Source organism: Strix uralensis, chromosome 23 (assembly GCF_047716275.1).
Source record: "Strix uralensis isolate ZFMK-TIS-50842 chromosome 23, bStrUra1, whole genome shotgun sequence".
Taxonomy (NCBI): Eukaryota; Metazoa; Chordata; class Aves; order Strigiformes; family Strigidae; genus Strix; species Strix uralensis.
Genome location: NC_133994.1, coordinates 7,984,093 through 7,997,317, shown reverse-complemented (window position 1 = coordinate 7,997,317; position 13,225 = coordinate 7,984,093). Strand labels below are relative to the sequence as shown.

The 13,225-nt window shown below is 45.9% G+C and overlaps 1 protein-coding gene across 1 annotated transcript in view; it reads right to left on the bottom strand.

The window, feature by feature from the left end:
* Positions 1–13,225, bottom strand: part of FBXO42 (F-box protein 42) — a 51,989-nt gene that overhangs the window by 36,092 nt on the left and 2,672 nt on the right. The window lies entirely within an intron of this gene.

The following is a 13,225-nucleotide window of genomic DNA, read 5'->3' as shown; positions in this document are numbered from 1 at the left end:
ACAGTACCAGAAAGGAAAAAAAAAAAACCACAACAACCCACGGTTGGAGGAATTGCAGCCTCTCAAACTCCTGCTCCCTCACCGAGCACAAGAAGGCATCACGCTGCTGCACTGGTGGCCCCAGTTGGTTTGCACCGTGGGGCCAGGCAGCAAGGGGGAAAGGGATCCCCACCACGTGGAGAACAACCCAAGGCGAGACAGGATGGAAGCGACAGCTCTGCAGCCCCTCCTCCCCTGCGAAACCAGTTTTGCCAGCGAGCCTGCTTTACCCCAAGCAACTTCTCAGCAGCAAGCAGTGGGGAAAAAAATCCCCATCCCATTCTCCCTTACCACCACCCCCCCCCTTTTTTCTTTTTATTAAATACTTGCACACAGTTCTTACTGGTAGTAGGTCAGGAAAGAAATAACCCCCACAGGATTTACTGCTGATGAAAGGCTGGAACATTGAATATTGTATCTCCAGTTATTCAGAACATCTTAAGCATAAGGTAACGTACCGGTGACAGAAATACATCATGAAATAAATCCATCTTAACGAGCGTCTGCATCCGACTCTGCCAGTTGGCACGGTGTGCAGATAAACCCATGCCCGTTGCTGCAAAACAACTCCCTGAACCCTATTTCCTAGGAAACAGCCGACCTGTTTTGGGGAGAGTGGTGACAGTTTTCCATTCCAATGCTGCCGGGTGAAGACCAAGGGATGCAACTGCTCCATGATTATACCTGCACCGATAGCTCAAACCAATACAGCTCATGAGGACGACACAAGGACTTTCTTTTCCAAAAACTGCAACCCCCAGTTCCCTTTTTATCCTTTCCTAGCACAGCAGGTTGTAACAAAGGACCCAGAACAGGGCAAGCCCTCAGCTCCTGCATCGCTCAACTTGAGTTTCTCCCAACTCCAGGAGGCAGAGGGTGCCCAGCCATCCCCAGGTCCCAGATGGACCAGGATGACAGGATACAGATCACCACAGCCCATGGGACAAATCCCACCTGCAGCAAGCCCAGGAAGCAAACCTGCTCCTCAAGAGGGAAGACAAGACATGGCTTTTTGCCCAGTATATTTAAATACAAGTATATAGTATCTTATTTTTACCACACTCCTAGTATCGCAGAAAATATTGGTGGAAGGAATTTAAGCTATTGGGAATAAATTAAGTTGCTGTCACAAGCTTCCAGCGATGCAAACTCTGCTGTCTTCCCCAGCTAAACCCAAGGTTTTCCCATCCCGGCATACACTGAGCCAAAGAGCCATGGGAATAGCAGACGGCAGAGATGCAGAGCAGAGCAGCTTGCCATGACAACTAATTCATGCTCAGAAAAATTACGTTCGACAGCACTCCTCTCCACTTTTGTCAGGTTCCCCGATGAAGCAGCTTCAGAAAAATCCATAGGGCTGTCAATCTTCAGTAGAAACCACGTCAAAATTGAACTTACATTTATCATCCTAACAGATGCTCAGCACGTTTTCCCATGTCAGAAATCCTTCTTAGAGTCAATGTTATGACAGAGAAAGGCTGAAACCCAAACACTTTGACACAAGCGCTGCTGCTGCTGCCAGCAAACTGCATTACACAGCAGATAATACACAAATTCCCAAAGATTAAGAAATGGAAAGCTAAAAAAAAAGAAAAAGTGGAGCTGCGCTAAAAAAATTAATTAAAAAACAGAGGGTTGGGTCTTCTCGCATGTGCCGATTTCCATCCTGACAGGGCATGGCTGGAAGCCACAGGCTGCCGGTACTCCAACCTCGGGATGAGGTTTTGCTCGAGCTGGGGAGGTTGGAGGAAGGAGGGTCGGTCCCTATCTCACAGCTTGGGAAAACACAGAGCACCACATCTACCCAGGCGGAGCAGAAAGCGTTTCACACCCTAAAAACGTGCTAGAAAACCAAACAGAAGTGCGTTTGCATCCAGATCAGGTACAATGGGACACCTGCGGGTGACAACACCAAACATAAGCCTCAGCTTGACAGGTTCACACAAGACATCTGTGGTGTTAATAAGGTTTAGAAGCAAAGATTATGTGTGTTTCCCAACAGCTTTTATTTACCCTTTAAATAATGTCCAAAACCTGCTGGAGGAAGTCAGAGGAGAAGCACAGGAATGAACACCCGGCTAGCAAGGGGTTTTTTTCCAATTATTAAATCCCAGTTTTGATCCTCTGGAGCAGGCTTGGGAACACCATAAGACACCAAGTTAATCGCAGGCACCAAACAACTTGGGGGTTAGAAAAGCATCTCTAAGGCCCATTTTAAAAAAGGCAGGAGGAGCAGGGAAACCCCTTGACGATTCAAATAGCACATGCTTCTGCAGATCTGGGGATGGAGAAGCCGCCCTGAGTTTTGTCTGGTCTTACCAGGCCACTTGATAATATTATAAATACTCAAATATTATAAATACTCAAATGCATCTACTTTGCTAGATACTGATTTTCTAAACATTTGAGCATAAGAAATAACCATCCTCCAAGTTTTCACACCCACACTGTGTTGTTTTTCTTAAGGAAAACATGACTAGCAATAAACTCAACTCCCAAAAGGCAAGTTGCCGTCAAAATAACCCTTCAAGCTTGACCTGCCACGGATGCAGATTTTGCTCTTACGGCACAGGAATAGCGGGCTGGGAATAACCACCCCCGGACTGCAAAGTAGCAAAAGCCCTGTCCTATAACCCTGCTCCAACATCAAGAAAGGAAAAAGAAACCCAAGCAGTTGGTAAGAGAGCGCTAAAGCATCCCAGCCAGCTCCTGTTACCAATTATTCAGCAGGTCCACAGGAGAAAATCCCATGCCCGTGTTTTTACTGGTTATTCGAAGAGCAGAACAGAGCGTTTCTGTCCCATTTGCACTTAGGGGGGGATGCAGTAGGTGCTTTCTCATTCATCCTGACTCTTCAGGTGCTCTCTGCTTGCACTGAGTGGGCTTCAGTTTGTACACAAGCTAAAATTAATCTCCAAGCACTCAAAAAGCCGCAGCGAAGGTATTTAAGCAGTCAAGTCTTGTCCAAAAGTACACGCAATTCAATCAACTCGCCGGGACGGATCCAGGAGCCCCGTTCTGTTTGGATCGATTGCTGTGAAGGCCAACACGAGCCCCCTGAAGCATCATATACTTTTTTGCATCCTACAGCCCTCCTGGTCCCAGAGAAGTGCCTTTCTATTCCAGCAGCAGAAACGTTTTACGGCGTTCAGAAATTAGCCTAAAGCCCTACCAAGGAGGAATCGCAGCTGCTTAAAATAACACGTAAAGAAACGCTAGAAGGGCAATCGAAGCAGAGCTCTGCCAGCGCTGATCAAATTTGCCTGGCCCTTCCTAAAAGCTGTCCCTCTGCCAGTTGGCAAGACATTTTATAACTCCTTTCCTCCTTTCAGAGCCCTTCAGTTTTCCCTCTCTCCCCTCCTAAAATTATTTAAGACCCTGCTATTGTAATTATCCACTGCAGTGGAACAAACAGATGACAAATATTAAATACAGGCAAAAAAACTCACCAGGTTTAAGCACTTCTCAAAGCCCAGTAGCAACATCAGGCAGCCAGCAGCCTGCTCCTGGAAAACCCCTCTTGACCCAAGGTTTTCCTACCTGCAGGCATCTCTCCTGGTCCCATGGACCTCAGTTCACAGGCATGGGTGGCATCAGTGGTTCCCATCCTGAGCTATCTCCTCTTCTCCGCAACTCTCAGCTGTTTTAAGAAGTGCTTGAACCCGCAGGGTTTTTGACCTGGCTTTTTTTTTTTTAAAAAAAAAAAGTCAACAGATTTTAGAGGGGAAAAAAAAGCCTCCAAGGGAAAGTTCTTGAATGAAAATAAGAGGCTGTGCAATAGTACTGAGTCAGAGCACATTACACATAAGGGAATGCTCATTTTCACATGCCACAAAAAATTCTCTCTCCAAACATAGTCGTAGAAGCTATGTTCTCACCCAGGAAAAAAAATAATAAAGGTGTGTGAAAGGACCCAGCCCTGGCTGGCTGACTGCTTCGGCTGGAAGGAGAAAGGGACTCTGCAGAACAGAACGGTTAATTGCACTTGGCAATCAGAAGCTCCGGCGTTAATTTAGGGGTGGAAGATAGCAACTGCCTCTAACCCACTCCAGACTCTTCCTCATACTTTGCAACTGCTCATTCTGCTTGTCAACAGCCCCATCGGCACAGCAGGGTAGCTTTTATGGATACATTCAGACCTTTTAGGCTTATTCTCTTACCCAGTTTAAAAAAAAAAAAAAAGCCTATTCCATCAGACAGACACATTTAATAGTAAGTCTTAGGCTGCTTTCCTTGAAAAAAAATCCTATATGTATTGGGAAGGATTATTTTTGCATGGTATTTTCTCGTTTGTCTCGTGCAGCCGTGCCATCCAGGACTGAGATGGCAGCTCCCCTCTCCCAGTTCAGCTTTTGCTACTATCAGTACAGAAGCCCTGAGCTCTTTTCTAGTGATGCAAGAGGAAAAATAAAGCACTGCTTCCTTGGTAGAAGCACACTATTTTATGAAAGCAATGGCACAGGGAGCAAAAGGTCTGCGGGAGCCACGGGATTCGGGGTAGGGATAGACACCGTTAAACAAGACGCCATTTCCAGTCCTCCAAAACTTGCACCAGTTAGAGCTGATGAATTTGAAAATCAAGAGCTAGACAGGTTCAATGGGAAAAAAAGCAGATTTTAGTCAAAAAAAGAAAACAAAGCCTCTAGGAAACCGAACGATGAGCAATATCCTGTCTGCGCTGCGGCGCGAGCATTGCGCCCAGACCAACGAGCAAGACCTGGGGGATCCCTGCACCACGCTTTTCTTCTCATCCCTGCAAAACAGGCAATTACAAGTTCTTTGAAGCACAGCTTTCCCCCCCCCCCCTTTTTTCTTTTTTCCTTTAGCTGCCTTTCCACAGGAAATTGTTTTTTCCTTTCAAATAAGGCCTAGTTTCACCCGTGAAAGTAAAGGTTTCCTAAATTCCATCTGCAAGCTTGAAAATTCAAATCTATATCTTTCAGTACCACCTCCCTGCTGCACGTTTTGCCTGTTAAACCAGTATTTTTATAGAGACTCCAGAGACAAATTCAAAATCAACGTGACTTCATTTTACAGTGCTATATAACCTGCACCATACTGTAATGAAACAGCATGATTACAACTGAATTTTAATTGATATTATTGTAATAAAAAGGTTTAGAGAGTTACCAGAAACCCCTCCCGCTCTGATAAACTGACCCTCAGCTATTCCAGATTCCTACTCATTTTTATTCTAAGCTTTCAGAAAAAAGAAAGTAGTAACATTACACAGCGAGATTTATTGTGCAAACAGCACAGCTACGTAAAAATAAATTCTGCTTCATCTATCTTCCTACAAAATTGAAAACGAGAAAGAGAATTTGAGGTTTATTCTGGATTTATTGCAGGAATACAAACCTAGGTAGCACACATTTTATGTACTTTCGTTAGTGTATAATTCATCAGAACAAAAGGAAACAGTTTCATGACACCACACTTCAGGTGTACACAGCAAAATCTGTCATGTGAATTTGCTGATGGAATAAACAGGACAAAACCTCAGAATTGGCCTAAAAGCTTAATAAAATACTAACAAACCAAGAACCAGACCAAAAAGGGAAGGCACAAAGCCCATCTCCAAATATGCTGCTAAACAAGCCGAGATCTCCAGCCTCCAACAAAAACCCCAAAATGCATCTGTAACAAAAGGGATTTGAAGACTTTTATTACCTTTAAAACGGCTTAAGTTGTTTAAAACCTGTTGAAGCCTGGCCTGATAAGCACTAGCAGCACAAAAGAAGCTGTTATATCACTTATTTAGGTACCACTTGAGCTCACACGCATGCTGTTGGCCAGTTTAATCACACTGGGCATTAAATATATTTATCCTTAGGCTAAAAGGTGATCTGGGTGGGCCAGGCATCTATACACGGGGCAGCGTGCTCTTTGGGTTTCCCCGTTAAAAATTCCAGCCTCCACGTGCACACCTCCGACTCCGAAATCTCAGTAATCGCTCAACACCATTACATCCCTCCAACCAACCCAAAAATTAGTAAGTCTGAACATCAACCCTAGCTGGGGTCCTCCAAACACAGAAAGGATCATTCCAGTAACTTAGACCCAAATTTGGTCTGTTTTGAAAACCATTGCTCGGATGCAGTAATCAGCTGGACTGTATCTAGGTTTATTCTTACGATTCATCCACTCTACTGAAATCACTCTCAATTTTGTAGGGCCATAAATATTATTTTGGGCTCACACACTCCCTCTACTGGCTCCCTTCACTCCGTTAATTAAAATTATTTTCGCCTGAACTTTTTCTAGCAAAACAAATCATGATTCATTTCAAAATGAAGGTAAAACTTCATGCTAGCCAGAAAATGAGAATGATCCCTAAACAAGCACCTAAAAGGCTTTGAGACTTGAAAAGAGAGGATTTTACAAGAAAATATGCAGATGCTTCTGCTGTTTAACATAAACAGTTTGCACAGTAGCCGTCTGGATAAAAATATCCGATGCGATTTTCAGTACCTATCCAAATCTGTGACGATTTATCAACAGAAACTCCTGCTCGCTAACACCAAGCAAACACAACAGATCCTGGAAATAATTGTCACCTCCTTCGTTCGTCAGGATAGCGCAGCGGCTCTGGAGCTCACGGGCAGCACTTGGAAAGCTGCAGTTAAATTAATTATTTTTGAGGACAGCCTGTAAAAACGACACAGCACTCCTTACTTTCTACAGACATCTCTTAAACCTACCAAAGCCACTAAAATTGGGCAATCTGTATATAGGTTTCAGGCAAATGAAAGCAAATTTACAGCTGAACCACGAGGAAAACACACGCTACTGATCTAAAAGCCAGACTAGTTTTGACTGTGCGAAAAATAAGCCTGCAAACACATCGTTTCTGTAGTTACATTTCCATAGAGCCCAATGCCCATGTCTATGTCCAAACAGCCCAGAAAACCTGCCCAGGCAAAATATTTACACATAAAGCATGGAAATACCTTGGAGAATAAGTTTTGCTAACAAAACTAGGAGGTACTCTATTGAGTGACTTCATTCCTGATTTTTTGACAGACTGCATTAGATGCTTATTCGGTGTGGTTGGGATTTTTTTTAAAACTAAAATCTTTTCTTTGCACAGTATAACCCAATGAATCCAAACAGCTGCTCCCAGCACAATTCCCACTAAACTGCTGCCCACGCGGAGGAAACCGCAGTCCCCGAGGTGCCCACGTGTCAAAGCAAACACTGCCACAGGAAAGCAGCCCGCAGCAAGTGTCAGAGTCCGACCCGGCGCACGACTTCCTTGGCCGGGAAAGCCCTGGATCACATCCACCTCCTCCAGCTCAGCCAGCAAAACAGGCAGCTCGGGAAGCAGCAAAATGTCATTTCCTACTGATACATCACTCCTGGTTGGGCCTCCGCTGCCTGCTGCAATGGTGCTGGGGGTGTTGGACCTTTTTCCTCCCCAGTAGCTCCTCTGGTCTCCAGGATTTGGAGCTTTATTGTCTTCACTGAGGGCACTCCCAGGGTCCTTCCCTTTCCCATCCGGTGAAAAATGGGGGAACTCAGGATCTTTGAGACCTTCATCCTTCATTGAATCCGGTAGAAAGGGGCAACAGGATCAGGAATTAGTGTGAGGGGGAAAAGCAAACTGCATAAACCTTGTTTCCAAGAAAACCAACCCTGGCAAAAGCCCATTGAGAGACAGACACACAGAATCATCTGGGTTCGAAGGGACCTTGAAGCTCCTCCAGTCCAACCATGAACCTCACCCTGACCGTTCCCAACTCCACCAGATCCCTCAGCGCTGGCTCAACCCGACTCTTCAACCCCTCCAGGGATGGGGACTCCCCCCCTGCCCTGGGCAGCCCATTCCAACGCCCAACAACCCCTTCTGCAAAGAAATCCTTCCTAAGAGCCAGTCTGACCCTGCCCTGGCGCAGCTTGAGGCCATTCCCTCTTGGCCTGGCGCTGGTTCCTTGGCTCAAGAGACTCCTCCCCCCTCTCTGCACCCTCCTTTCAGGGAGTTGCAGAGGGCCATGAGGTCTCCCCTCAGCCTCCTCTTCTCCAGACTAAACCCCCCCACTTCCCTCAGCCGCTCCCCATCAGACCTGTGCTCCAGACCCTGCACCAGCTCCGTTGCCCTTCTCTGGACACGCTCGAGTCATTCAATGGCCTTTTTGGAGTGAGGGGCCCAAAACTGAACCCACTCATCGAGGGGTGGCCTCACCAGTGCCGAGCACAGGGGTCAGATCCCTTCCCTGTCCCTGCTGGCCACGCTAGTGCTGATACAAGCCAGGATGCCATTGGCCTTCTTGGCCACACGCTACTGCCCACAACTTCCTTCAGAAATTACCAGCACTTCAAGAGACTCAACTAATCAGCGTTAATACCCACGCTGCAGGGCTGTCCATGGAAGTCAGGCAACCTCTTGTTGCTTTAAGCAGTAGGACCACCAGTCAAGATCTAGGTTTCCAACATCGCTACAAAATTCAGGCTTAAGGTTTTGCTGCGGGAGCGAAGAATGAAGTTTTAGAGCTCAGGAAAATTAAGTTAAGCACACGCTAGGTCAAGGTCAGGGTTTACCAGTGGGGCAACTTGTCATGCAGGCGTTCACATTCAAGCCTCTGGTTCCCCCCCGGCGACGTGGTCTCTGGCTTAGCACACGCACATGAAGGAGGAGGGGTAGGGAAGAATTTCATTTTTGCAATAAACAAAGTTATTCTGTGGCTTAAATTCCCAAACCACAACGTTCCTCTATCCACTAAGAAATGTAAGTCATGAGCAGCCCTGAGACATTTCATCTGAAGATGAGCTCAAGGGTACTGACTTTCAGGCCAAAGAAAGGATGCACTGGAAAAAGCCATGTATTAGTGTAGGCTTGGGGGCCAATGTTTAATTTAAATCGATATCCACAGCTTTCAGAGGGACTGCTGACTTTGCAGCAGCATGCTGATGCAATGTTTTTATCTTTGTTAGCAAGCAGGGCACCAAGATATCTAATACCATCTCGACACGGACATTATCAGCGTATGAGCACTGCAAATGACGCTCTCCTCCCGATCTTAACTCCTAGCAGACGAGCTGCTCGGCCGTAACATGTATTGTGTGTCTAACACAATAAAAGCGTGTTTTTGCAATGTCCACTCGCCTAATCACATCAAATAAATTTGTATGCCACCTCCAAACTAGTTCGTGTAATTCCTGGTGGAAAGCCTTTGATGAAAGCTGCCAACTGTGGAGTTAACCATCTAGCAAATATTGCCCAGGAGCAGGGCTGGATCACACCAAAGAGAATTTAAAGGCAGATCTGTTTGCTAAACACCGACTGCAACAATACAGAAAGTATTTTCTCTCTCTCAGCGTTGGGGAAAAAAAAAAAAAAAAAAGAGTTTACATCAATAGAGATACACCCAGCCAGAAAACCCTCTGGCCACGTACCTGCCCAACACAACCTTAAACGGCTTCACACATTACAAAAGTGCAGCATTGGTGGGTGTCCCAGCGCCTGGCTCGTAAGCGCTACAGCTGTAATTAACCCCATTTTATAGGTAAAGGAACAAAAGCACCGAGAAGCCGAGGTCAAGCAAGTCCTCAACAGCACTGGGATTACAATACCGGAGGTTTCTGGCTGCCTGACCTGTGCTGAAGAAATTAGGCCACCGCCTCTCCCGAGTTAAGATGAATATGCAGATAGTGCCAAGAGCTCTGTTTTATTTTTGACGGGCGAGCTGGAAACAAAGATACTCTAATCAAAACATGAAAGGGTGATGGAAAAGAGTAAGATTTCATGAAAAGCAAGCACAGAGCTTCAGCGCTTGCCGTGACACCCATGCCGAGGGCTTGAGTATATAAATTCAGGATGTGGCTGAATTCATCACTGGGCTTTTTTAGCAGAAGATATTAACTAGGGAGGGCAAACACCCATCGATCTCTGCAAATACAAGACTACGTACCCCCTCGTCGCTCTGCGCCTTGCGGATGGAGAGATGGTGCCTGTGGGTCCACGAGCACAAGACGTGCGTGTCAAAGGGCATCACCAGAGCCCGGCAGAGAGGCAAACATCGGCTTCGAGGCGGGACTGGCTTTGAGGCAGTGTGTCTTCTAGTCGCTCAAAATCCCGCGGAGCCGTCATCAGCTCAGTGACTGGCAGTCTAGACAGCGTCTCTTTTATTCACTGTCAATATGGTGTTGGCAGCGAACACTGCGAGAGCTCTTCTCCCAGCACTAAAGCTTCTGCTACACACATTTCTCCCATAAACCAGCATCTTGGTGGGGAAAAATCCCAACCAGCTCCCAGCAAACAGCGATGCCATTTAAAGTGAGCAACAGAGGATTCCTTTAAATCTTTCAGGAGGTAAAGCAAATGGGAAGGGAAGGATACTTTCCTCTTCGGCCATACGAGTGTGCAAAACAGCCCACAGGGTGATAGTGATTGCAACCCTATTATTATAAAACAGGAAGGGCTGCTCCGCGTCCCCTCCGACACCAGGGCTTTAAAGGACAAAGAAATAGGGGTAAAGCCCCAGGGAAAACCCACACGCCTCAGCACGAGGGGTTGCAAACAGCACCGACACCACCACCAAGCAGACCTCGTAAGCAACTGAGCCACCTACAGGAAAATACAACTGAGCAATTCAATTTAAAATAGGTTTGATGAGAGCTAAAGTTTGACCCACCCAGCAGGCTGGATGAGGATTTGCTGCTGTTTCCACACATTTTGAGAATTTGCTTTTCTTTTTATAGGATGTTTTTATTTCCCAGCTAATGACAAAGGCTGAGAAGCAAAAGCACTGCAGGTTAGGGGTGCATCACCACTGAGAAAAGCAAGGGTTGTCTTTCTACCCTGTATGCCAGATCTCAAGTCTAGCTGTTTAGTGAGGCTTAAAAATAACTAGGTGTTAAATACTAAACAAAAAAAGAGTCAAATCCACATTACATTAACAAACAAATAAAAGTTCAGGGAAATTGTGCTAATTTCAAATTCATCCCTACCTCTGAATCAAAAACTGAGCTTCCCCCAGCAGCCCAAGATCTCCCTTCATTAACACCCCAAACGAGAGCGCTCCTGCCACCCCAACAGACACCCCTCCCTAACTGATAATCACAGACTGGCATCATACCGAGCATGAGAGCACGGCAAACCACATATTATGAAACCTCAGGGATTTCACAGCATCCAAGAGGCAGGTTCAGAGCAGGCTAAAGCGTCCCACGTGTCCCCTCCTGAGCCACAACACATGTCTGTGTCTGCAGAACGGGTCACCGCGGCTCCAAAACCTGAAGGTCCAGGAGGTTTGAAGGAGTTGCCAGCAGCGATCACGACTGGGAAAGAAAATAGTCGGCCTAAAAACAAATGCAGGAAGAACATGCATTCAACGGGACAGATTAAAGGTGGCTGCTTGACAGAGGAATTGAACAAAATAATTGCAGAATGGATGCGACAACAACGGTCCAGAAGTAGCTGCTGTTTGGTGTTCTTGTTTAAGGTGTCCTTTGCGTGCTGGCAGAAGGATCCGATGCGCATCCGACGCCAGCAACAAAAAAACCCAGATTCACTGAAAAGGTTTGACTGTTGCAGAATTATGCTTTTTTAACAGGCTCGATACCCCGCACACGCTCAGCCCCCTCACTGCGAGGATAACTGCACCTAAGGGGTTTGTGAGCCATCGTTAACGCGCAGAGAAATCACTCGTATCGTTGCAGGCTCTCCAGCGTGATAAAAAGCCAGCTGTAACCATTAATATGTATCACAGATTCCCTGATGTAAAAAGTTTCGGGACGCATAGTTTCTTCCCGCAGTCGCCCTGACTTAACAGCAAGATTTTTACACTCATGAGCTGCGTTTTATCCCCAAAGCCCCAAATCACTCTGCAAAGCGGAGATGATCTTTTGCCCACTCAAATGTGTCACTTGCAGACAGACTGCACAGTCAGTAATGGCAAAAGTAGTAATTTCTGCAGCTTCACAGGGAGTTTTGCTTTGGCAGAACGTGTATCACAAAATACGGATTTTGCTAAGGTTATTGTGTATTTTTGGTAAGGATCTTCAGTTACAGCCCCTTGTTTCTACACCTCTGGTACAAGGCAGCCCAGCAGCAGGACATCTCCTAACATCGTCCCTTCATAACCAACTCAAATAAAAGCATTTTTTCACCAAACACAACTTGCCGTGGAGAGTTGGGGTACCCTTAAACACATCTCAGAGCGCTGACGGGGCCGTCACCACTGATCTGAGGTTTGACAAGACCAGCAGCAGAAGGGAGCGTTACCACAGCACATCAGTACTAACCTAACGAGAAGCCCCAAATAAATCCAAGTAACTCTACCAACTTAACTTAAAGCCTTCAAAACCTCACATCATTACAAAACACGCACAGGCACAGAACAAAATAAGCCAAATGTTTCAAAATGAGTCTGAAACATATGAAGAGATACAGCATGTCTGGGCTGCAAATCACTGTCGCCTGAACATTGTTAAGTCACAGATGTTTCAGCAGGTGTTCAGCTAGCAAAGATAAATATTTTAAAATTTTAAAAATTGCCATAGAAATGGGGAAGTGAATACAGTCCACAGCATGGTCTGATGTGAATTAACCAAAGCTCTAGGAGAACATTTGCAGCTCTTGAAATAGCAAGCTCCTGAAGGCAAGAGCCACATTTTCTGCATCTTGATCAACACAAGCCACAATTTTCGATGCGGATGTGTCACCCCGCTCTCCTTTAATCTAAGACACAAGCGAGTTCAAAAGGGATTTTGACCTGAATTTCTAAACTACATCAAAAAGCTGCATTAGCTGTTAATGGCAGCACAGCCCAGATACCTTGATGCATCTCTCGGGGACGTCACGAACTGCAGACAGTCCCACTCAGGTCAGAAAACATACTCCAAAAGGAGCTCTTACCTGGAGAAACACCCATCGAGCATGTTATCAGGGCCACCAGAGTCCTCTTTTCACAGGCTTTTATCTAGATTTGGACCAAATCTGAGCCTAGCGCTGGCTCTAACACCTTTTATAAGTCCTCGCAGACATCCTCACAAGATGCTGCATTTCAAAAGCCCAAGGGCTTGAAGCTTATTTACGTTCAACCTTTAGAAAATTTATTAGCGTGAAGCCTGAATCGATGTTTTACAACAAAGCCTGCCATGACTAAATACACAGGGAAGAATAACTTCCCTCAGAGGCGCAGCTCTGTTTACACAGAAAGTGGGAAGCCTTTTCCAGCAGCACTCG